Raw genomic sequence first — 25,458 nt, 5'->3', positions numbered from 1 at the left:
GTTGCGGGCAGACACCTCCCACACCGGCGGGGGCGTGTTCTTTGCCCCCGCGAGAGCCAGGGAATCCCGGGGCGTGTCTTTCCCCCCTGTCCGCCAATCGGCGGGCCGGGGAGGCGTGGCCTACGTGTATTTAGGGTCAGGCACGCCCCGGGACTGCCCTCTTTTCTCGTCAGCAGCCACGAGGTTTTCCCATCCCACCCACCCTCAGGTTAGGCAGGGTTGACCTTGCTATGGACTTCGGTTGGTCGCCGTAAGGGGCCTGGTAGGAATTTTTCCAAGTTGGCAAATTTTCAGCCTTTTGGTTTTTTCGCCTACCTCGTAGCAAACGTCACAACTTTTCGGTACTTGGCGGTTAGGCATTGGCAGGGGTCAATTGTTATGCAAATGGATGGGGGGGAAGGAAATGCCATCACCTTCCCCCAAGAAAAAGGGTAGTCCGGTAGAGGACTCCGGGGGCGTTGTCTTGTCCGAAACCTAGTAAGGTAAGGGCCTTCGGCACGCCCACGAGCGGTGACACCCGTGGGGTCCTAGTTGGCGTTCTTCAACAGGACACCCACGGTTTGTGATCAACCCTTTCCCGGTCATCATGCCGGGTAGTGGATAGGAGCCAATGCCTAAGGCCAATACCTTCAATATCTGTAATCAATAAAGTTGTGGCCATTTACGCCCATTAACCTTAAATAACGTGTCTCGTGTCTTTATTTTCAAATGGGGGAGGGTACTTGCCACGCAAGATTGATTTTTAAGAAACAAAAGCAAATTGCTGCAGAAATCTGGGGAACTGAATTGAAAATGAGAATCGTAAGAGCATCATAACTAGCAGATTCTTTAGTCCCTACCCAGTAGCAACATACCTGCTTTGTGTGTTTTCCTTTTGAAGACAAGGATAAACTGCAGACTGACAGGGGAACAGGGTCTCCATTTCAGTCTCCGAGTATAATATATGAAGGCAAAATGTTCAGCCAGTAAGATTTACTGTGCCAACTAACACATTCATAATCCCACAGTTCTGCTTTCCCTGGACTGATTCTGATAGATGCTTGCAGGCAGCTTTAGGCATCTATTTATAGTTAAAACATGTCAAAAGTGGAATTTGACCAGAATAGGTTTGTGGTGGCACTGGGACTACTCTTAGGGAGGGGTGAGGAAACCTCTTTGGGTCCAAAGGGCCACATCATTCCCCTTGGGGCCACAACCTCTGAGAGTCACAGGGCAGTGGTGCCTTGTTTTTCAAGTCAGTATACAGGTGGCTAGTCTCCTTGCAAGAGAGACCCACAATCAAGATACAGCAACCAAGAGCCTGGCCCTTTAGTTGCTCTCTAAAACAGGGGGCAGGCAACCTGTGGCCCTCTAGATGTTGTTGAACTCCAACTCCCATCAGCTCCAGCTGTCAGAGATGGAGTGTGTTGTGTACAGCGGTGACACAAGACAAAGGAGTCTTGGTGGTGGCCCACCCTTAATAGAATTTCCTCTTGGGGGTGTTTTATTTTCTGAGGCCTTCAGGAGATAGAAAGTAATATCACTGACTCTTATCGCTGACTGTTCTATGTTTGAAAAATGGATGGCAATGTTGCTGTCTTTAGATACTGTTTTATGACTGTATTTGTGTTGCTTTGTGTGCATTTATGTTGTTAGTTGTCCTCTGTGTTAAAGTTGTAAGTTTAATGTACATAAAATGTTGTGTTTGAAAGCATTGTGTTTGACATGTTGTAAAGGGAAGCTTACCTTAGGCAAGAGGTTCCACTCTGGCGAAAGCATCAGAGAAGGCAGGTGTTTTTCCATTTCTGTGAGATAAACTACCTAGTGACTCATCACAGGAAACACATGCTAAAGAGCTCTCATAGCGGGAAGCTGAAACTTGCACCTGTGTGTGTTTACTGGAGATGACTAGTAGCAGCAGCAGCTGTTGCAGAGAAGCTCAGGGGTGATGAACAAGCCTAGGATCTATCTCTGAGACTAGAGAAGGGAACGTTTACTGAACTACAAAAACCTCATTTCTTGTCTGCAATGTGTTTCTTGTTGTTTTGTTTGTTTGCCTTATTGTAACTAGTATTTAAGACTGTCCTGCAGTAAAGCTGTGAAACTCATTCTTGTTGGTGGAGAGAATTAATTTCTACACAAGGTCCAGATTACAGGTTCTGCTGATCAACTCTAATGCTCTAGTCTTTCAGCAGGAAGGGTGGGAAATAAAACGGATGTGTCTCCCCTCCCCCCAAAAAATTAATCAAATAAATAATGGTGAATAATTATAATTATAATCAAATAATAATTCAGAAGCTTCTGGAGGGCAACAGCTTTTCCACTGCCCCCCCCCAAAATTCCACAGATGTTGAGGTTGCTACATAAACAATGAATAGTAATCCTATCAATTTTTCTGACTTCTTTGGGAAATTATTTGGGAAACACAGCAAGCATCTCTCCAACTGCAAAAATATCTGAAACCCCTTGGAACATAGGAAGCTGCCTGATACTGAGGAAAACCCTTAGTCCATCTAGTAGCTGCTGCTATTATTGTTGTTAATATTATTATTATTATTATTATTATTATTATTATTATTATTATTATTATTTCTATACTGCCCTTCATCTGAAGATCACAGGGCAGTTCGCAATATTAAAGGGTCTGATATAATGGGTAGTCCTGTTTCTACCTGGAGATGCTGGGGGTTGAGTCTGAGGTCTTCTGCATGCAAAACAGGTGCTCTACCCCAGCAGCAGCCATCCCCCAAATTAATCCTTCCAGCAGGGAGCCTTGTAGAAACACAGCTTTCAGCAGTACAGCAGCAGCCACAGCAGCAGAAAATATTCTGTCATAAAACCAAGATCCCCCTGAGAAAGGTTTCAAGACGACTGCCAGAGATATGCTTGACATGAAATGCAGGACCAGAGTTGGCCCTCGGGCAACACCAGATGCCAAGAAACTGAAAGCACATTACGATGCTCAAGGGGCCTGGGCATGCGCACTGGATGTTTTGCAGAAGCTGCACATTCCCCATAACCCTGTCCAAAGAAGCATCGCTCAGGCAAGATACAATGAGAAACAAGGGATGTCAAGGCATGTGAGATGCCACTTTCATGGGTTTGCCAATTTGACCATCTGAATGTGTTTGATATTTTCTGCTACAAAAGACATTTATAATTTCTACTGCAATATCAAACCACTGGGATGCTTTCGCTTCTAGAATGACCTCCTGCAACTCAGTGACTTCCAGATGTTTTGGACAACAACTCCCATCAGCCCCTGCTAGGAGTTGCGGTCCAAAACATCTGGAAGTCACCTGTCTAGGGGAGGCTGCTGAGAGGAACAGGTTCATGCTTTGAGAAGCATTTGAATTCTGCACCAAGCTGACACACGGTGTGTGTTGTTCTGCAGGAATTCTATGATTCTATGATTCTATGAATTAGGCAGTCTTTAGCGCCACCTGCTGGATTTTATATCAGCTGTTGCCAAAGCATCACTCATCTTCCACACACAAAAAAGATGGATCAGGAAGAACATTAAGCACACCTTGCAAGGCAGCATTTCTAAAGGGGATTAAAATCAAGCATTTTCCATATAGGGCACTTCTTCACTACCCCAGCACCTCATAGAGTTTAAACAAGATCCTCCACGAAAAAGAAGGGGCTGGGAATTAAAATGTCAGCACATTTATGGTTTTGTGACCTGAATCAGAATACGGGTGAGATCGCAGTTGCATAAATGTAGTGGTAATTTAGACTTCACGAGCCCCTGCCCATGGCAAAGGCCTGTGTTGTGTAGTCACCCAGGATCTGCAGCCAAAAGCTCACTGACAGGTTCATTCAAGCCCAGTCATGGCTGCTGACTGATTTCTCATTGTCCATAAATGAAAAGATCTTATTTGTTCTCACAGGAGCCCCCAGTGTTTAGAGGACCTAACCCTGTGTTCAGCATTCTGAGCAAAGGGTTGACCTGTTATCTGGGCCACAGTTGCTTATGTTTCAGAGAGCAAATAGCCAATAACTGCTACAGAGGTGTAGGAAGGTCAGGTGGTACCCGGTGCGGAAAATTTCTTGTCACACCCCCCCCCCATTTATTTCCCCTCCCCTGAAAAAATGGTTTTCCATTATGTCATATTTACTTACAACGGAATGTGGATTCTGGGCCTCTTATAACAAGTAGGAGACCGTAGACAGATACTTAAATCTACAGGATGGATTGTGTTTTTGCTTGTGTTATTTTATTTATATTTATTGTTTGTTTATTTATTTAATAAAATTTATTTTTAAAAACCTGCAAAGTGGTTTACCAAAACAAAAAAACAAAAATACACCACATCAGTAAAATCAAGAAAAATTAACAATCCTACCTTAAAACATTGAAAAGCTAAAATATTAAAATTAAAATTACTTCAACTTCCTAAGCATCTAGGTATGCTTGCCTATAGAAGAATGCTTTTATCAAGTGCCCAAAAAGAGTCTAGCAAAGGCACATGCTTTGTTGCAATAGGCGGGGAGTTCCAAAGTGCAGGTGCTGTCACAGTAAACAATGCAGTACAGATATTATGTGGAACCTGTAATAGTGCCTGAAACTACTGAAGGGGAGGTTTTATTTATTGTGATTGCACTATGGTCTATATTGTCTGAAAAGGAAAACATTTATTTTTTTTAAAAAAGGACTGCACAGCAGCAATCTAGTCTCATCATGATCAGTGGGACTTATTCCCGAGCCGACGGTGCATAAGATGGGCTACAATCCTATGCACCCCCTGCACACCACCTAAAAATCTTCACAAACCTGCGCCAGAGAATTGTAGAGTTGGAAGGGACCCCTGAGGGTCATATAGCCAAACCCCTGGGGCAATAAAGGAATCTCAACTAGACCATCCCTGACCGATGGCCACCCGTCTTCTGTTTTCCCCCTCAGCCAGGACACACAACGGATAAAGACACAACAATGAAGACTGGAGGTGGGGAACGGTAGGGCAGTAGGGCGGTTCATTTAAAAACTTTTTTTAAAAAAATGCCTGCTCCAAAGCTCATATCTTACTAAACTAGGGATTATATATATAACTATATCTGAAATTTCATGCATATCAGTTAATATCTTGACCCTGCTCCACTGAATTGAAATTTCAGCCTTCACAGCATAGGAAAACGGCCAAGTAAACAGCTATTTTCATGGAGGAGGGTCAAGATATTAATGGATATGCATGAAATTTCATATACAGCTATATAATCCCTAGTGTAGTAAGATAAGAGCTTTGGAGCAGCATTTTTGAAAAAAAGTTTTGTACTAACCACCTTAGTAGGGCAGTAGTTGTTCCTTGATAATTTGTCACCCCCTCCTCCATGGTGGTACCTGGGGTGCCCACCCACCCACCCCCTTCCTACGTCTCTGAACTGCTATACTTGAGGCCTGAAAGAAGTAGGATGTAGGAAAGCTTTGCAGGTCAGGCCTCACTGAATCCTATTTGGCTACTGAGACTGAGGTTTCCCACACTTACTGGGCTGCCCAGACAAGAAGACCCATCCCCTCAGCCTTATTGATGTGGCACAAAGGAAAGGAGAGCAAGATGTTTGGCACCAGCTTGGCTGCAGGACTTGCCGTAAGGAGGCATAGAAAATGCCATCCAACCTGGACCTCCATACTCAGTGCCTAAGCTTGTTGCCCAGGAAGGTTACCTCTCAAGATAGATGGGTGCCAACAATGACTCTAAGAGCAAATGCACACCTTCCAACTTTTTTCCAATGCAAATCCAGAACACATGTATTCTGGGATAATCACATGACCCGTGCCTCACTCTCACCCCGAAAAAGTGCTGCTTGTAGGGCAAGAGCATGCAAAATTGTGGCAACCAAAATGGTCCCCAAGATATGAAAACAAATGGGATGTCCCTTTTTTTCTAGGGCACTTGGAAGGTATGAGACAGCCTATATGTGAAGAGGCATTTTTAAAAAGCATGTGGCAGGATGTTTTTAGGAGAGTCGGCTTACCTAGAGATTATTGAGAAAATGTCAAGGACGTTTGTGCTGGGAAAACATGGCCTTGTACTTCTGCCTGACAATTCTTCAGCTCTGATAATGCAGGCTGGCTTTTCTCTGAGAATGTGAGTTAAAGCTAAGGTGAGGGAACATCTGTGTAATTTTTAGGCCGGTGAATCCCACTTTTGTGGGTTCCCCAGCGGCCGTTGTTGTTGAGACCAAATAAAGCAGTCTCAAACATCACAACTGATGTGGCTGATTGAAGAAAACCCAACCTGGGAAAAAGCCTAATTGAGCACAGTGGGCTTACTTCTGGGTAGACATTGAGAGGTTCAGCAGAGATTGGGGGTGGTGCACAGCCTTCATAACAATATGTCCTGGCTGCCACTTTCAAGCTGCCCAGAGTTTCTGGGATGGGATAATTTCATAATCTCAGTTTGTTAGGAACTTGTGCACCAACAGATCTCACAGTGGTTTGACACTTCTAACATCCTGAGAATAGTCACTGCCTACAGATCAAAGTTCTCCTCCAAGTTTTTGTTGCATTTCCCAGCATGCCATGGAAAAGAGGAGTGGAGGCTAAGCTTTTCCATTCGGCCCAAATGCTATGAATTGTTTTGCCAGCACATACTGCTTCTCTGCTTAGCGGCTGTCTTCAGAAGATGACATCGTGTCAAAGCAAGTGTTTGTCCCACATTTCCAGGACATTTCCCCCTCACCTTCCTTATCATCAAAAGTCCAATTTGGGGGGCAGAGCAGATTTGTTGCATAAGACCTCCAAATCAACTGTAATTGCACAAGCTGGATTAGCCAGCACATTACTGAATCCCATGTGAAAATAGAGATGGCCTGGCAGTGCCCTTCAATCTGGCTTTTTTAATTTTCCTAGAAAAGGGAAGGCTTTGGGTTCACTGTGTAGCCAAGAAATATAGTATTTCTAGCCTTTGTGTGGTGTTTTCTCTCATGAAACAAGAGCCAGCAGCCCTAATGCAATTCCCTCTTACAGACTGGATGGGAAAGGTCTGCTTTTCCAAAAAATTTGAAAGGAACAATAGCTCTTAATCTTGCACATTTAGTTGTGTTTGTGTGGATCGTAGCACTGTGTGTGTGGTTTATAAATGCAATTTGCCACTTTAATCAATTCTCAGGCTCAAGCCTTCTTTTCTTCTTTAATAGAGAAAGCCCACTTTCAATGAAGAGGTGGCTATTACCATATGAATAGGTGTCTAATTGTCCCCTCTCCTAATTCTGGGAAGGAATTGGCAAGCAGTTTGAGTGGCAGGAAGGTTAAGGAATGTGCCCCATTTGCATTTATGATGTGAAATTGTTCCATCTTCTAAATTGCTCTTACCTCACCATTGTCTTCACTGAACAAAGTAAGAACTTGTCATTGCCAAAAGTAACAATAGCCAGAAAGCTTCTCTTAAAAGAATTCAAGTACAGGCTCCAGGTACATACTGCAATTAATGAAACTGTAGATGGGGCACTTAATTGAATTGGTCTGAATCCACAGAGGATACCGTAAATCCCTGATGGCTCTCCTATCTGGAAAAGGAGGGATCATTACACCCATTCAACAGGAGATGGTGTTGAAGTCTCACTGCAGCAGTTTCCATAGACCAGTGGAAATCTCCAAAGGCCAAGGAAGAAGAATGCCACTGTTACTTTGGCTTCATATTTTTGCTCTTCATGTTCTCCTTTCAGATTTGTAAGCTTTAAACTGAATTAAGCATTTATTTTGCAAAAATTTGTTCATTTCCTTCACATATATTGCTTGAAATACGTAGTAAAAAGAAATTCCCTGTCCATTTCCTAGTCCAATATGCAGCATGTTTTGGTTATAAACATAAAAGATGATAAGATGATATACTTATTTGATTAGTGAATATATATATATTTTTTTTTTCTTGATTAGTGAATATATTTACAGTTCTTGTTTGATATTATATTGTGAACCACCCTGAGATCTTTGGATGAAGGGCAGTATATAAATCTAATAGTTAAAATAAATAAATAAAATAGAACACTTGATGCAGGCATGCCACTAGACATGTTGTCTGAGAATCAGTGGGGTGTGGTGGTTAAAGTATCAGACTAAGACCTGGGACACCAGGGTTCTAGTCCCACTTGGCCATGAAGCTCAAAAGAGCTGGGGAAGAACTATGTATGTGACCTTGAGCTCTTTTGAGGAAAGGTGGGGTATAAATGCATTCAATAAATTAAATAGATATATTTTCTTAAAACACAAGATTCACAATTGGAGAAAACCAGAATTCACTAGCAGACTAGTCATGGTTTCCAAAGTGGGTGGTACTGTCCTCTGGCAAGATGCTCATCAAATTTGCAGGTGTAGCTAATGCCACAGAAGACAAAATCAGAATTCAAAATGATCTGAACAGATTGGAGAACTGGGTGCAAGCTAACAAAATGAATTTCTCTTCTTTTTTTATAAGAATATTTATTAAAGTTTTCAATAGTAGTACAATAAAAATCAAAAAGAAAAAAAGAAAAGAAAAATAACAGAAATACAAAAATGAAAATAATTAAAAGCACACAAAATTTCCATTACTTATTTCCATTAACTTATTTCCCACACCTCCTCATACCTCCCTTTTTTGTATTCCAATTCAGATTGTTAGTTCAGCAAATCCTTATCAATAAATTTTAACCTGATTCTAAACCTTATTTTCCATATTCTCTTAAGGCATTACAGCTGGAAACTACTTAGTTTCTATCCAACATCATTCTAACATTCATTAATTTTGCAATATTTCTGTAAATAATCTTTAAATTTCTTCCAATCTTCTTCCGCCGACTCTTCTCCCTGGTCTCGGATTCTGCCAGTCATTTCTGCCAATCCCATATAGTCCATCACCTTCATCTGCCATATATAATGAAATGAAAAAGGTATTTAAATATACCTTCCTGAAGAAACCAGAGGCCTTTCTCCTGGGCATGGTCGGCCAATTGGTGCCAAAGAAGGATAGAACTTTCTTTATGTATGCTACAACAGCAGCAAGAATACTCATTGCAAAGTACTGGAAGACACAGGACTTACCCACTCTGGAAGAACAAAATGAATTTCTATAGGGACAACTGTAAGGTTCTGCACTTAGGCAGGAAGAACCAGATGCACAAATATAGGATGGGGGACACCTGGCTTACTAGCAGTACATGTGAAAAGGATCTAGGGGTCTTGGTGGACCACAACCTTAACATGAGTTAACAGTGTGATGCAGCAGCAAAAAAGCAACACTATTCTAGGTTGCATCAAGAGAATCAAGGAAAGTAATAGTACCACTCTTTTCTGCCTTGGTCAGACCACACCTGGAATATTGTGTCCAATTCTGGGCACCACAGTTTAAGAAGGATGTTGACAAGCTGGAACGTGTGCTGAGGAGGGCAACGAAGCTTATCAAGGGTCTGGAAACTAAGCCTTAAGAGGAGCACGGTATGTTTAGCCTGGAAAAGAGGAAACTGAGAGAAGATATGATAGCCATCTTCAAATATCTTAAGGGCTGTCACATGAAAGAGGGAGCATGCTTGTTTTCTCCTGCTCTGGAGGATAGGACTCAAACCAATGGCTTCAAGTTGCAAGAACAGAGATCCCAACTAAACATTCAGAAAAACTTTCTGACAGTAAAAGCTATTCAGTCGTGGAACGGACTCCCACCAGAAATGGTTGACTCTCCTTCCTTGGAGGTTCTTAAGCAGAGATTGGATGGCCATCTGCCATGGATGCTTTAACTGAGATTTCTGCATTGCAGGGGGTTGGGCTAAATGACCCGTGGGGTCACTTCCAACTCTAAGATTCTATGATTCTTTGATTCTATGAAGATTACCCAGGGGGCACTAAGAGGCAATAGGGTTTTATGTGGGTGCTAGAAGTGTAGATTACTATCAATCAGACTTTGACAAGCTGGTATCACTGGATCAAGTTCTTCAGTTTTGTTGAAATAATTAAACCAAATAGTTTTAATAGGATTTTGAATAAATGTTCAGTTAATTGTTACTGTTATTAATTTTATTGTGTTATTATTTTCCTTCGTGGGCCATGCAAACTACTCTTCTGAATAATGCTTTTCTATAAGGTGCGCTAGAGGCCCCTGGGGATGAGTTTATGGAAGCAAGGGGGCAGTGGCACAAAAGAAATTGGGAACCACTGGACTAGATGCTACACAAACCAGAAGTAAGAGAAGGGGGATAGAATAGAAAAATTAAGCTGGGTGTTGAAGCCCTGAGGTCTGCATGTAGACTATCTGAAGATGGGGGCCAGATTAATCTCTAAGAAGTGCATGAACGTGTCAAGTTAAACACAGAATTCTGGGATGAAGAAGCAAGGACTGATCCCCATTTCTGAAAGCATAAAATGCATATGTTATACTGATCTCATGCCTTAGGCTTAATGGGAGGAAAACTGTGGCCCTCCAAATGCTTATTCGGCTCACAGATTGCCACTAGCCCCAGCAAGTACAGAATGGTCAGGAAAGTCAGAGTCCTCAATCAACAACATCTGGAGAACTGTAGGTGCCCCAACCATGCCTTAAAAGGGGGAGGGAAAATACTGTTATTTAATTAGATGCTGCCATTCATCTGCCTAGGATCCACTACCCAGCATGCTCTTGACCCAACATCTTGTGGAATTATTCCCTGTTATAGATGTGCTCCTAACTTTCTGTTTATAATTTGTCCCATAGGCAGCCAGGCTTCATGGCAAGATTGCCACCAGCCCAGGGTAAAAGTGTCTGCAGCTCCAATATGCATGCAGCCTCCACCCCCAAATCTGGAGCCACAGTGTGAATGTTTCCTTCTGGTCTAGTAATCCAGGAAGGAACAGAAAGCAACACATTGTTGGCAGAGGTGCAAGGCAGACAATTCCCTTCTCAAGCTCATGGGCCTACCTGCTCTTGTCCAAGGGGATCACAAGCACTGGTTGCCTCAACCTCATGCAGCACTCTTGCCACAGTTTAACTACCCACAATGCATCTTATCCACAAACCATCCTATACACCAGCAGCATGGAACCATCCTGGATAGCCACTGCCCGTCCAAAGTAGAAATACTGTGCTTGATGGACTAATAGTCTGGACTGGTATAAGGCAGTTTCCCATGTGCCACAGACTTTGCATGCAGAATGTCCCATCTGCAAGCTAAAAGTTCTAGGAAAAGCCCCCTATCCTGAGATCTTGGAGAATGGCTGGCTGCCAGAACAGGCTACATGAATCGGCATATGCTTATGTGTGTAAACAGAACTTTGTGTGTCTGGCTGAGTGTACTAGCTCAGAGTCTGGGTTTGGGTCTGGTGTGGTTGATTGGTGATCCAGAGGCACACAGAACGCCATCACCAATCAACCACACCAGACCCAAACCCAGACCCTCTCCACAGATAAATTACAGACACCATCCAGTAGCCAAACCATGGTGGCACCTCCGGATGCTGCACCCCCCTGCAATCCCTACACAGATCTGGCTGACACAGGCCACAAAACCACAGCTCGCCCCTACACACGAAGCCAAGCCAGAGCACAACTAAGTGCAGTACAGCCATCTTCTCAGAAAAACTCTTCACAAAGTTCAAGAGGTCAAGACACAAAGACTTTAGCAACTAATCCACACCTAATGACCCACCTAAGTGGTACTCAGGATATCACTCAAGAAATCACTCAAGATATCCCTCAAGTAATTAAGGAACAAAAGAAGAAAAGGCACACTAGCCTGGGAACTTCCTCTCTGCCCAGAACATTGGAGGCTATACACCACACCCCCTCAACAGTATTTATAGGAACTCAAACACTGAGATCCTGCTCTGTTCCAGTAACAAGAAGCCGAAAGCACCAGCCTGAAGATGACGAGTGAGACCTCGTCGAAACGTCGCCTAGACACCCCAACTTTTACACGGGAAGACACCCGAGGACACCAAAACCTGCATTCCTGTACCCGTGAAAATCTACGAAAGCATATATATATATATATATATATAAAATTTTTATTCATTTTCTCATCAAACAATAATTTCACTTTACTGTACATCACCAATCCAATCTTTCCACGCTCTGCCGAGCTTGAGACTTCCCTCCCCCCTTCAACAAGCTTTCTATTACCAATCTATATATCACATTTATAACTTAAACTATAAAGTCCACGTCATAGGAATTATTTCAGTCCTGCTAGTGTCTTCAAACTTTTACAATGTACTGTAGTCAATAAATTTACTCCAGTCTCTCTGGAATTTTGTGTACTCCTGGTTCCTGACTCTGCATGTCAGTTTTGCCAGTTCTGCATAGTCCATCATTTTCATCTGCCACTCCGCAATCGTTGGTATATCCTGTAATTTCCACTTTTGGGCTAATAAAGTTCTTGCCACAACTGTGGCATACAAAAATAGTCTTTGATTTGCTTTCACAATTTCTTCCCCCATCAACCTGAGCAGAAATGCTTCCGGTTTCTTGGGGAAAGTATATTTGAACATCTTTTTAAGTTCATTATATATCAGATCCCAAAAACATCTTATTTTGTCACATGTCCACCACATATGGTAAAAATCTCCATCCTTCTCTTTACATTCCCAACACATTCTATTATTCATTCTATACATTTTAATAATAATAATAATAATAATAATAATAATTATTATTATTATTATTATTATTATTATTATTATTATTATTATTATTATTATTTATACACCACTCTCACCAGGCAAGGCTGGGCTCAGGGCGGCTAACAAGCAATAATAAAAAAAGTTGAATGAATACAACTTAAAAACAAGATTAAAATACAACATTAAAATACTGAAACAATAATATATTAAAATGCAGCCTCATCACAGGAGGAGAAAGGAAAAAGAAAAAAGAAAGAGGGGGAGGGAATCAAATTGGCTCCAAGCCAATTTTAGCCAATTTTACTGGTGTCATATACCATCTGTACATCATTTTCATTACATTTTATTTTAATACACGCAAGCTGTAAATTTTAAATTTTTATTCCACAGTTTTAACCACGCATCATATTCAATATTATACCCAAAATCTATTGCCTATTTTATCATAACTTCTTTCGTCTGCTCATCCATTGTATACCATTCCAATAACAAATTATACATTTTTGATAACAATTTACATCTGCCTTCCAACAGCTCAATTTGAAATCTAGATTTTTTTATTCTCAAAACCAATTTTCTTATTTCCCATAAAAACATCATTCACCTGATGATATTGCAAGCATCTTGTAAAGTTCTCTTCTGTTTGGTCATATGGTTTCAGTTTCAAACCTGTATCAGTTTCCATCAATAGGTGGCCCACCTCCCTTCCATATTTAGTTTTTTAACCATCAATACCTCTACCAGTGAAATCCACCAAGGGCCAGCACCACAACTTTAAAGTTAAAAACATTGAGAAGGGAAAATGCAGAGCATTCCTAATCCAGGTCAGCACACAGAGCTAAGGTAGACTCACCCCAGCTGCAGAATGGGAATGGCCTACTGCTGAAGTCACTAATATGGCACCTCTGGTGCCCACAAAGACTCTGCACTCCCTCCCCACTAAATAACCCCTTTGTCATTCCATGGTGAGGGTGCTCGGCCTCCCACCCACCCAGAAAGAACATAGAGCTGAAGAAAGAATTTGGAAGAGTGGCATTCTTTCCCACCTCCTCTTTCAGCTTATGTTTTTCAAGGCTCAGTTTGGCACCTGAGCAGCTGAAGAGCAAGCAGAGTGAGAAGGAGCATAGAAGTGAAAGAGGAGGGGTAAAATGCCAGAAACGGAGAGCGAGAGAAGGCATGAAAGCTACAGATAATCCTTATGGATTCTATACACTAGCTATGGTGGGAGCAGCTATGACACTTTTATGCTGTATCAGATTGCATGCATGTTTAAAGGTAAAGGTAAAGGGACCCTGACCATTAGGTCCAGTCATGACTGACTCTGGGGTTGCAGGGCTCATCTCACTTATTGGCCGAGGGAGCCGGCGTACAGCTTCCGGTTCATGTGGCCAGCATGACTAAGCCGCTTCTGGCGAACCAGAGCAGCGCACAGAAACGCCGTTTGCGTTATCTACTTGCACTTTGACGTGCTTTCGAGCTGCTAGGTTGGCAGGAGCAGGGACCGAGCAACGGGAGCTCAACCCGTCGCGGGGATTCGAACCGCCGACCTTCTGATCAGCAAGTCCTAGGCTCTGTGGTTTAACGCACAGCACCACCCGCATGTTTACTTATTAGTAAATTCCAACGAGTTCAAGGGGATTTGTTTCCTTGTAAGTATGCTGAGGATTGTTGTTCTACATGACGACAATTGGCCCTTTAACACGTCGCAGAAAACCATAATGATTTACCATGAATGCACTGATCTCACCCACTGAATTCCTTCCTACTAACATGCATGGAAAACAAGCAACAATCTCCAGCCAAGCATTACATCAGGTATATACTGTGGGGGGTTTTGAGCGAAACAAACTCTGGGGCTTCGATGCAACGCGAAGCCAGTGACAGTGTGGGTGAAAGTGGACTCAGAACTAAGTTTTCCTCCCTCCCTCCTTTGTAACACTAGAACTTGTGGAGGAGCAAAGTGGGTGAGATCCATGCATACACAGTATACCATTAAGTAGCATGGCATGTGAACTGGACCAGGATCTTTCCTTAGGCAATCTGCCTGTACAAACTGCTCAGCAGCTTAGGCAACCAACTATTAAAAGTGTCATTTATTAGGGCGCCACAAACATTTCAGAAACAAAAGTAAATCACAAGTTAGAACTGAATGAGGGAAAACAATAGACTTGCTCAGGTGTGATAGTCAAAATGTCACCAGACCCAAGGCTGTGGATGGAACTTATAGATGCCTCTCAGCAAAGCTGAGTCACATCAGCACCATAAAACCCACTTGCATTTTTAATCAGTGCTTCTTCTTTTTCCCAAAAAAATTCCAAGCTACAATTCCAAGCATTTCCGGGTGAATGCCATTTTTTGATTCGCTTCAGTGGCAAAAAGTCTTGGACCATCAACATAGGGCACACTACAATATCCTTGATAGTTGCTTTTGCAAACTCAGCTCAAGCAATGTCACCTCAGTTTACCAGAGGCTCATGGTCCACAGTCTCTTGCATAATTAGCTTTATTATTTTTGGTTCTATATTCTCTAACCATTCATCTGTTGGACAAGGCAGCTCTGTAGATCCAGCCACATAAAATTTACACAGTGTTCCGAAATTTCCATTTCCCTCTTCTTTTGGCAAAGGAGGAACAAACTTTCCAAATAAGCACTGAGAGCTTCCAAGCCCCAGGCTGGGGCTGATTTGGGTAATTCTGCTTATCCACTCACAGCTGTTCTTTTGCTGTTTTGAAACCTGATGCTCGACTCTCACTGTTTTTGCTTCCACTCGCTGAAACGTTATTTCCTTCTTATTAGGATCAAAGGCAGAAACGGTATTACTACTTTCTTCACTGAATACACAACACACTTTCCTTTTCCTACGTGGCTTATCGCTGTGGGAAAGCTGATTAATTGGAAGATGGTGAATTCTGCCCTAAACCAGAGTTTCTCATGAGTGTCAGAGAACTATTCAATGTTTATTCGGAATTTACAAAAGAAAAGGTTGCATGAATGGTAACATCACACACTTTACTTCTAGGCATAGGTGACAAAGAGGGAGCAGCTCCTATCTTCATTGAAGAAAGTATCCCCCCACTTTGATGACTTCTTAAGGCTGGTGGGATCCCAAGGATATCTGGTCCCCAATTTACACAATTTGATGAGGCAGCCCCAAGCATAGATCCCCCATCTCCACTGCAGAGAGTGAGCTTGGGAAGGCCTGAAATAACAGAGGCAGCAATTCCCTTATCAAAGCTGGCATCAGAAAGCTCTGGGACTTTTTGCAATCCTGCCTCAACTCTTGCACACACCTCAGTTCCATCACATTACTTGTTGTCAACCCAGACTGCCACTTGTCACTGTCATTTTGCTGACATCTTGCCAAAGTTGTAATGTCTTTAGCACAGTTATTCAAGCCAGTCATGGCACTGTTGCAGTCAATAGCTGTCAAGTATTTTTCTGCATATATTTTTTAACGGGTTCACAGCATGAACCTGGGAGATCTCTGATCTTAGCTACGTGTACTGAATGTGTAAAATCTGTGTATCATATGCATCCACCTTCTGTCCTGGTGTAGAGGAGCAAGAGATAACAACAAAGTAATTCTTTTGCCATTCATTCAGGTGTATGTCACTGAGACTATTGGTCTGCATTATCAATGGAGAAACAGTAAAAAATGTTATGATGAGCAGTGACAGATTTACGTATAAGCTAAACAAGCTATAGCTTAGGGCCCCACTCTCTTGGGTGCCCCCCAAAAAATAAAAGGAAAAAACTGGATATACAGTTCCAAAATATAAGATAAAAAAACAAATAAAATAAAACCTACATATAGTTAGAGCTTAATAATTATGTCACTATTAATATACTTCTTAATTGTATTTCACTAGTAATATACTTCTTCTTAATTGTATTTCAGTTCAACAATTACTTTGATAAAATACATATTTTGTTATGTGCAAATGGCTTTAGATACCTATTAGGTCCATAAATTGCCATATAGCATATATTCAACACAAAAAACAGTGACAATTTGTTGTTGACAAAAGACAGCTGGACATATGAAGGGCCCCATTACCTTTAGTAGTTTAGGGCCTCATCAAACCTAAATCTGGCCCTGATGATGAGGAGCAGGGGTGGAATTTGCCTTTGCCATTAGTTCTAGCTAAAGAAGAGGCAGTCAAACTACAGTAATTTCTGAAGGAATACCTCTATTTTAAACACCGTGATGTTCTTAGCAAATATGTCACACAATCAAGGCAATCCAGCTCTGTATTACAGTGTTTCCAACCCTAACATGAGGACAAAGTCTTGAAAGTAGCATTCGGCTGGCCCTGGTTTCCAGGTGACTTGCATACAACAGTACTTATTATCAGACTCTGGGTGATCCAAACGCAGCTGGAAAGATCCAATTATCTTAGGGGCTCCAGATTTGTATAGGGTTTACTCTAGCTTTTTCTCACCCACAGCTGTCCAAAGCTTCTCCCCTCTCTGGGCCTAGAGCCAAGCATCCCAACATCAAAAGATAAGTGAGCCAATTAGCCGACTTCAAATCAGGTGAGTACATAAACAAATATGAGCTCAGTCAAACAACTACCAATTATTTTTGGGGTTATCTTGACTGCCAAGATGGCACCTGCAGACCTTCCAGATAACATCTTCACTTTTGGTTCAACACATTAAGTTCTTGCATTTTTCCCAGCTGATGCTTTGTACCCATGGGATGCAGTGCTTTCCCCTGAGATTAACATAAAATTCTCTTTTTAAAAAAAAATTATTACTTTTAGAGGTTACAGAAAAAGAAGAAAAAAGAAAAATAGAGACAAGAAAGAAGAAAAAACGAAAAAGTGAAAAAACACCACAATATAATACAGTATACAAATAATATAAAACCCAACCCAAACCCATTAGACTAAACACATAAATAAATCAAAACAGAAACAGTTTAAAATACATCTCTCCTTTTCTATGTTCTATTCTTCATTTCCTTATTTCCTCGACTTCCTCACACCTCCCTTTTTGTATTCCAGTTCTTAATTGTTTCAGCAAATCCTTTCCATCTTTCTCTGTTTTTTATCATCTTGTAAATAACATATTTTTTAACCTTATTTCCCTTTAAGACTAAATTACTTATCTATACTTAACTTCTTCTAACATTTCTACTAAATCCATATACTATCATTCCATGATTTTTCTAACAGTCATTAATTTTACAAAATTTCTGAATATGAACTTTAACTTCCCAATCTTCTTCCACCCTCTCCTCTCCCTGGTTTTGGATTCTGCCAGTCCTTTCCATCAGATCCATATAGTCCATCAACCTGGAGATCTTATGTCCGAGGCTCTTAATTCTTTTCCAAGTCCCTTCTGCGGATCTTCTTCATATTCTTTAATGCTCAGGAGCAAATCTCGGGAAAACTCCAACCAAACAGAACTTTTATTCCTTCTGAACAGCTCAGCCAAGTTTCCATAATTAAAACTAAGGTCCATAGGGTATTTCAGGACGTATTTCAGGATTCCTCTAAATCCATAGGCCCCCAAAGCTTCAAGCTCCTCCAGGCCCAAACCCATGTCCCAGAAGTCAGTTAGTCCCTGGATAAAGGGATCTTTCCAACTTTCGTTCTTCGGTCCAAGCCAGGGTCCAATCCTCAAGATCTGGCTTTTGCTAGAATCAATCATGCAAGGCCTCAATTTATAATCCTCGATTTGCTTCTGTAGAACTGAGGATCCTTCTTGAACTACTTTAGGTTTCGCAGCGGCATCTTTCTCCTTTTCCTCCACCATTTGTCCTACCAAGGTATATTCCTGTACCAAGTCCTGAGTTATTTCTGTATTGTTACTTGATTTTTTATTCAAGTTGGTCACTTTCTGTTCCCGGCTGTCAATTTTGGAAATCATGTCATCTGCCTTTTTATGCAGCTGTTCAAGTGAATTGTTTATCTTATATAATACAGTCACAATAGCTTCTCCTATCAGCATTTTGAATAGTCCAAGGTCAATCTCTGATTCTCAGAAACTTTATCTTGCAGCTGGAGCTTACCCTGTTACACTCCTGTAACAGTTTCGCATGCTCCCTCTAGAGGGAAACAGTTTCAACTTATATCAGTTCTTTCAGGCACAGAAACAGTTTCGATTTTCAGTTATTTTTTCCTCCCTTTAATAAACTCAGAAGAGATCAATGGAAACAGTATCTTTCTAATTTTAAGTAACTGTCAAATCTGTTCTATCAATGAACCTTCCCCAAACGTCATAAGGCAGACCACTCCCAGGTTCAGAGCAGTGGTAGTTTGCTTTTCACTCTCTCCTGCAGGTTCTCCCTAGGTCCACAACTTCCCCCCTCTTCTCCTGCTTCCAAGGAGGGTTTGATATTTTTAACCAATGGAATCTTAATCCTTTGTCAAAAACTTTCAGAGACTTTAGTTTGTAACGTCTTTGCTTCAGTCTATTTACAAAAGCGGAAGGCAGATTTCCTGTTTAGAGCGTTCCCGCTTCGTTGCCAAATTAAAATATTTGAAGATCCAAATTTTCCGGTCTACTCACGGGTAGTTGTTTAAGGTCCAATTGTCCACAGGAAAAAGTCAGCGCTCTCCGGCAGCAGCAATGCGGCTTCTCTCCGTGAAAGAAGCAGTCGATTCAAAGCACCGCGCCACTCACCCCACGTCACTCCGGATCCCCAAAACAGGGTTTCCCCGTGAGTAGGGGAGGCGCAAGAGGTGCCAGCCGAATCCCAAGTTCACAGGCTTCTCCCGCCTGTGATTTCTATGGGTCTCCGCCTTCGCTGTGGCGGTCAGACCCTGCTTATCACAGAGCAAGTTCCTCCCGATCGGAGGAGCTCCGCCATTGCCGGAGGCGCCAACCCGGAAGTCCGATTAACATAATATTTTCTTCTGAGCTGGATTATATTGTAAAATGGGAGGCATTGCCCTCCCATTATGAGGTAGTTGGCATCAGTCTGTTTCAAGACGCAATAGAATGCACCTCCAGGACTGAAGTCTATCCGCTGCATTAGCAGCACCAACGTAACCTTTCTGGGTGCAAGCCTGGGCAGATGACAAGACCCCCTCTTGGCCTCACTGATGTGTTCCAAAGCAATATGTATGGCACTAGCTTGGCTGCAGGAGTTGCCATGAGAAATCACAGAATCATGGAATTGTAGAGTTGGAAGGGACCCTTAGTCCAGTCCTCTGCAATGCGGGAATCTCAAAAGAGGCATAAAAGAAGACATCCAACCACCTTACGGACTCCAGATTTGTGTAGGGATTACTTCTTCTCCTGAAGATCTCCTGCAAGGCAACAGAGGTTTAGGATCAGAGCTTTTCTTCTCCTAGATGAACTACCTTCTCAGGTTGACGAACTCAAATTGCCCCTCACTTCCCTCTGCAGCACATGCAAGGAACCAATCTCTTGACCATTGGACCCACTACTGGTTTCATCTACTCAGTCTACCAGAAGCTGTCTTCACATGCAGGGGAAGTCCCTAACTCACCAAGGGTTTGAGAGCTACCCTCACTTGGTTTAACTGGCCAGTTGAAGCAGTTTCATGAGGCACGGCTGCTGTCTTATGCGGACAGCTTTTGGGAGCCCCAGCTGAGAGATGAGTGCAGGGTGGGGACCAAAAGTGGGCAAACCACCCCAGAAGGAGGTGTCCCCCACCAGAGGAACTACCCCTCCACTATCACCTCATGCACCCCTATATATAATTATATCAATTGGGGGGCGGGGTTGTTTGATATTGTATATACAGTGGTAAGGTAAAGGTAAAGGTACCCCTGCCCGTACGGGCCAGTCTTGACAGACTCTGGGGTTGTGCGCCCATCTCACTTAAGAGGCCAGGGGCCAGCGCTGTCCGGAGACACTTCCGGGTCACGTGGCCAGCGTGACATCGCTGCTCTGGCGAGCCAGAGCCGCACACGGAAACGCCGTTTACCTTCCCGCTGGTAAGCGGTCCCTATTTATCTACTTGCACCCGGAGGTGCTTTCGAACTGCTAGGTTGGCAGGCGCTGGGACCGAGCAACGGGAGCGCACCCCGCCGCGGGGATTCGAACCGCCGACCTTTCGATCGGCAAGTCCTAGGCGCTGAGGCTTTAACCCAAAGCGCCACCCGCGTCCCCATATACAGTGGTACCTTGGGTTAAGAACGTAATTCGTTCTGGAGGTCTGTTCTTAACCTGAAGCACCACTTTAGCTAATCCCGCTGCTGCAGGATTTCTGTTCTTATCCTGAAGCAAAGTTCTTAACCCGAGGTAATATTTCTGGGTTAGCGGAGTTGTAACCTGAAGCATATGTAACCTGAAGCATATGTAACCTGAAGCATATGTAACCCGAGGTACCACTGTATGAAGTTGGGGGGTTTTCAGCCGGAACTTGCCAGAACTCAGTTCCGGCACCTCTCAAGTGGGCGCCACAGCAGAGGTGTCCGACACCTCTCTTTCTAAAAAAATGTGTGTGTTACATTGTTTTTAATGAGACCTATGTTTTAAGCTGCTCTCATTTTTAGCTGTAAGAAGTCTGGAGTCGCTATTAGGGGGAAAGGCGGGGAATGATGGAATGAATGTTAAAGTTAGGAGAAAGAATCCTGTAGTAGCAAGTAATATAGGACAAAGACTCTTGTGTAAGCCTTAAAGATAAACAACTGGCTGCCCACGTGTTCTGGGAACCAGGGCGCTCCATGAAATTTACTCCCAATTAATACAGTACTTCAGTATTAAGAGCATGGCAGGTATGGAAAAGACTACAATTCCCAGCACACCTTGCGCGGAGTTCCTGAGGCATAAGGCAGGATGATGCTCTTTGCGCTTCTTTGATGACCTTTTCTCTCCGCCACGGCTTCCTTTTTAAAACCCCGGCCAGGCCTTCGGAGAGGCCCAGCCACCTGCTCCCTTGGCGGCAGGGACAACCAAAGCACAAGGCGGCAGAAGGGCATCGCGGCTTGCAGTTCCCATGGCGATTAACGGTTCAGACGGACTACAATACCCAGCGTGCCGCTGCAAGGGGCTACTTCCGGCAGCCCTGTGCTGACTTCAAAGAGCTGCGTTTAAGCGGACTGCGTTACCCAGCATGCGCAGCAGTACAAAAGGGAAGCTGGAGGCTCAATGGGCGTGCTGGGGGATGCTGGGAACTGTAGTCCTTGCCGCATGAGGGAACTCGTCAAACCCAAAAGTTGGGCTTGGGCCAATCACTGTCTCTCAGTGACTTGCGTGAGGATAAAAACAGGATAAAAACAAATGCACCCTAAAACAATTAAAGCAGTCTGAAGAAGATGACGTACTTCTAAAAGCAGTTGCCATTCAAAAACATTCTTGGATTCAGTGATCTTTGGGGTGACCAGGAATTGTGCAGTTGTTGTTTTTTTAAATTCCTGGAAGTTAATATGGTTGTTTTGTTGTTGTTTTTAAATTCCTGGAAGTTAATATTGACGGACACAGGTGCATGCAGCACCTCAATAGGGAAGCCATTCCACAAATGGGCAGCCACCACTGAAAAGGCCCCGTCATGTTTAAGATAACTTTTGCAAAACAAAAAAAACGGAGGCTTTTCTTTTGAGAATTATGAGAATTACCTAGACAATATAGAAATGTATTTATGTATGCAGCCATGGTCTCCTGGATGATCTTTGCCCAAAGATGGAAAGCAGAAAATGTCCCAACAAAAGAGGAATGGTTACAGAAACAACTATGCAGAAATGGCGAAAGTTACCAAAAGAATAAGAAATCAAAATGATTGAAATTTTAAGAAAGAATGGAAATCATTTATAGAATACATACAAAATTATTATAAACAAATTAAGGCATTAGCAGGCTTAATATAAAAACATGCAGCAGTTGTGAGGGGAAGTCTATGGAACACAGGGGAAAATGATAATTTGGTTTAATTTGGAAATTCAGTAAAATATTATAAAAACAAGGAACTGCAGAAGGGGGGAGGGGAATCAAAGTAAGAGATATATGATAAACCTTTTGCTTTTAAAGTTGGGGTTTTTTTGTATGTTGTAAAATAAATTATATAAATAAAATTATTTTTTTAAAAAAGAAAAGTCCCCGTCATGGGCCAATGATGACAGTGGTGGACCAGGGAGGAAGCCCAGAGTCAGTGGCTACCAGAAGGCTCTCTCATTAGGGGTCTACGGTACTTTGGAGGAAGGGTGTATTTTGGAGAAGGGAGAAGACCACCTGGAGAGAGAAGACACAATGTACAAGAGGTGACCCATGCTGTAAGCAATGAGCAAGGTAAGAATAATAGAATCATAGAATTGTAGAACTGGAAAAGACCCCGAGGGTCATCTAGTCCAACCCACTGCAATGCAGGATTCTCAACACACAGTTGCCCACCCCATTTGAAACCATACCGGACCCTGCTTAGCTTTGCAAATGTGCTAGCAGCTTTATTGCTACGCCTCTAGGATGATGGCCCTATAACTAGATGAGCTTGGCTGCTACCGCCACTGGTCTTCTGCTCTTGGTCTTTCCTTCCCTAGGAATGACCTTCCAGCATTAATTCCAGGCTGGCCTTTAACTTTGTGGGTTACCCTGGAACCTTCCATCCTCAGCTCCTGCATCCAGCTTTGGCATCAACCTCAAGGCTCTGAACACGGCTTGCTTTACATATCATGTCTCCAGAGCGATCCCTAAGAGCAAGGGTCAGCAACCTAAGGCCCTTGGGCCAGAAGCAGCCCCTGGAGGTCGTTTGACCGGCCCACAAGCCGCCCCTGAACGGAGTTACCTGCTCACGCACTGCACTGAACCGACACAGCGCGGGGCAGGGACTCGCTTCCTCGGCACTGTTACCACCAGAAATCACGTCTGCACACGCGCAGATGCTGAAAATCACCAGCATGCTCGCTTGCACACGCACACACACACGATCCGGCCCACGGAGGGATCTCTGCGGGACCGATCCAGCCCAGGCAAGATAAACCTTGCCAACTCCTGCCTAAGAGGGTGCAAGGCTAATCACACAGTGGGAGGGGCACCATTGCTTTCATCTCCCTCTGCCTCTGCCATCCTGCCTCCTCTCCATGCTGATAGTCCCTCCTCCCTCAATTTAGTTTTTGGCTTTTTGCCTCTGCTTTAACACTGGTGGCCAATATCTCCCCATTTTCCTTCCCCTGTCTTACTTTGTGTCATTTTTTGCACCCGGTTTAACACTGTTGGGCTCCCTCTCCCTGTTCTCTCCTTGGCTTTTTTGTGTTGTTGTTTGCAGCTGCAAAAAGTGCCAGTGGCCTTCCTCTCTGTGTCCTTCACCCGCTAACTTGAAATTTCTTGTTTTTTGCAGCCACTTTAGCTCCGGTGGCCTATTCCCTCCTTTCTTAATCTCTTGTTTCTTTTGCTGCTGCCTCCGCCCGACTTCTCTGCCTTGCTCTAACAAGTGAGGGGTTTGAGAGGTTATCCAGTTGGGTAGGAGACAGCAAGACCAGCCAGGAAGTTTGGGCTACTGTCTGTACCACCAGTGACAAGCAGGGGCGTCCACAGTGTGGGGCCTGGGACAGTCACCCCTATTCACACCCACCTTCCTAGGGCCAGTCTTGCATGCGCCTGCTAGAGTTGGTCATCTCAGCCTCCTGCCACCACTCTCTTGGCTGGGACAGGGTAGAGACATAGGAACCTGCATTACACTAAGCTGGACTATTGGTCCTGCTCTAACCCAGAGCTGCCTGCACGCACCGGCAGCAGCTGTCCAGGGTTTCAGACAGAGGTGTCTCCCAGCCCAACCTGGAGATGCTGGGGACTGAACCGGGAGCCTTCTGCATGCAAAGCAGATGCTCTACTTTTGAGATGCAGCCCTTTGCCACTAATGCCCAATTAGTGCCATTGCCTTCTGTTAAGAGTTTGGTGTAATCCTTGACGCCTCCCTTTCCAGGGAGGCGCAAGTTACAGCAAGAGCCAAGGGGACATTTTTCCACCTTCGCTTCATCAAGCAGTTGGTCCCTTACCTTTCCCGCCCCGATCTGGCCACAGTGATCCATGCGACAGTAATCTCCAGGCTTGATTACTGTAATTCGCTCTACGCGGGGCTGCCCTTGAAGCTGTCCCAGAAACTCCAGCGGGTGCAGAATGCTGCAGCGAGGCTCCTCACGGGGTCTCTGCCATGGGAGCATATTCACCCAGTGCTTTTCAAGCTGCACTGACTCCCGGTGGAGTGCAGGGTCAGATTTAAGGTGCTGCTTTTGGCCTTTAAAGCCCTTCACGGCCTAGGACCCTCGTACCTACGGGACCGCCTCTCCTGGTATGCCCCATGGAGAGCCTCAAGGTCCATAAATAGCAACACCCTAGAGGTCCCGGGCCCTAAGGAAGTTAGATTGGCTTCAACCAGAGCCAGGGCCTTCTCAACACTGGCCCTGGCCTGGTGGAACGCTCTGTCTCATGAGACCAGGGCCCTGCAGGATCTGATTTCTTTCCACAGGGCCTGTAAGACAGAGTTGTTCTGCCTGGCCTTTGGCTTGGAGCCAATTTGATTCTCTCCCTCTCTTTCTTTTTTCTTTTCCTTCTCCTCCTGCATTGAGGCTACATTTTAATGTTTTAATGTTTCAATATTTTAATGTTGTATTTTAATTTTGTTTTTAAGTTGTAAACATTCAGCTTGTTTTTATTATTGCTTGTAAGCCGCTCTGAGCCCGGCCTTGGCTGGGGAGGGCAGAGTATAAATAAAAATATTGTTGTTGTTTATTATTATTATTATTATTATTATTATTATTATTATTATTATTATTTGCCTACAGCTCAGCTGCTCGTATAGCCAGGGACTATGCTGTGGCCTTGAGCAGGCACACTTAATCCTACTTGCAGCAGAGGCAGACATGAGGCAGCGTGATCAGTTCCACTGCACAGGGCGCCACAGAGCCCTGCGACTATGACAGAACTGAGCAGAAGGTGAGAGGCAGGAGCATGCTGAATTTTAACCTTGCACACGGCGCCACTGAAATTTGAAAGACTGAAG

General features: G+C 43.5%; 1 long non-coding RNA gene across 3 annotated transcripts; it reads left to right on the top strand.

The window, feature by feature from the left end:
- Positions 1-21,574: 21,574 nt before the first annotated feature.
- Positions 21,575-25,329, top strand: LOC309361815. Of its 3 annotated transcripts, none has more exons than XR_014164648.1 (3): positions 21,575-21,592; positions 22,555-22,751; positions 25,241-25,329. It is a non-coding gene; the product is annotated as an uncharacterized lncRNA (long non-coding RNA). The 3 variants fall into 3 exon arrangements; XR_014164649.1 differs by lacking the exon at positions 21,575-21,592 and adding an exon at positions 21,704-21,722; XR_014164650.1 differs by lacking the exon at positions 21,575-21,592 and adding an exon at positions 21,916-21,950.
- Positions 25,330-25,458: the final 129 nt, after the last annotated feature.

The sequence above is a fragment of the Podarcis melisellensis genome, assembly GCF_964234715.1.
Source record: "Podarcis melisellensis genome assembly, chromosome: Z".
Classification (NCBI taxonomy): Eukaryota; Metazoa; Chordata; class Lepidosauria; order Squamata; family Lacertidae; genus Podarcis; species Podarcis melisellensis.
The sequence above is the reverse complement of the archived record's forward strand: the minus strand, read 5'-3'. Positions and strand labels throughout refer to the sequence as shown.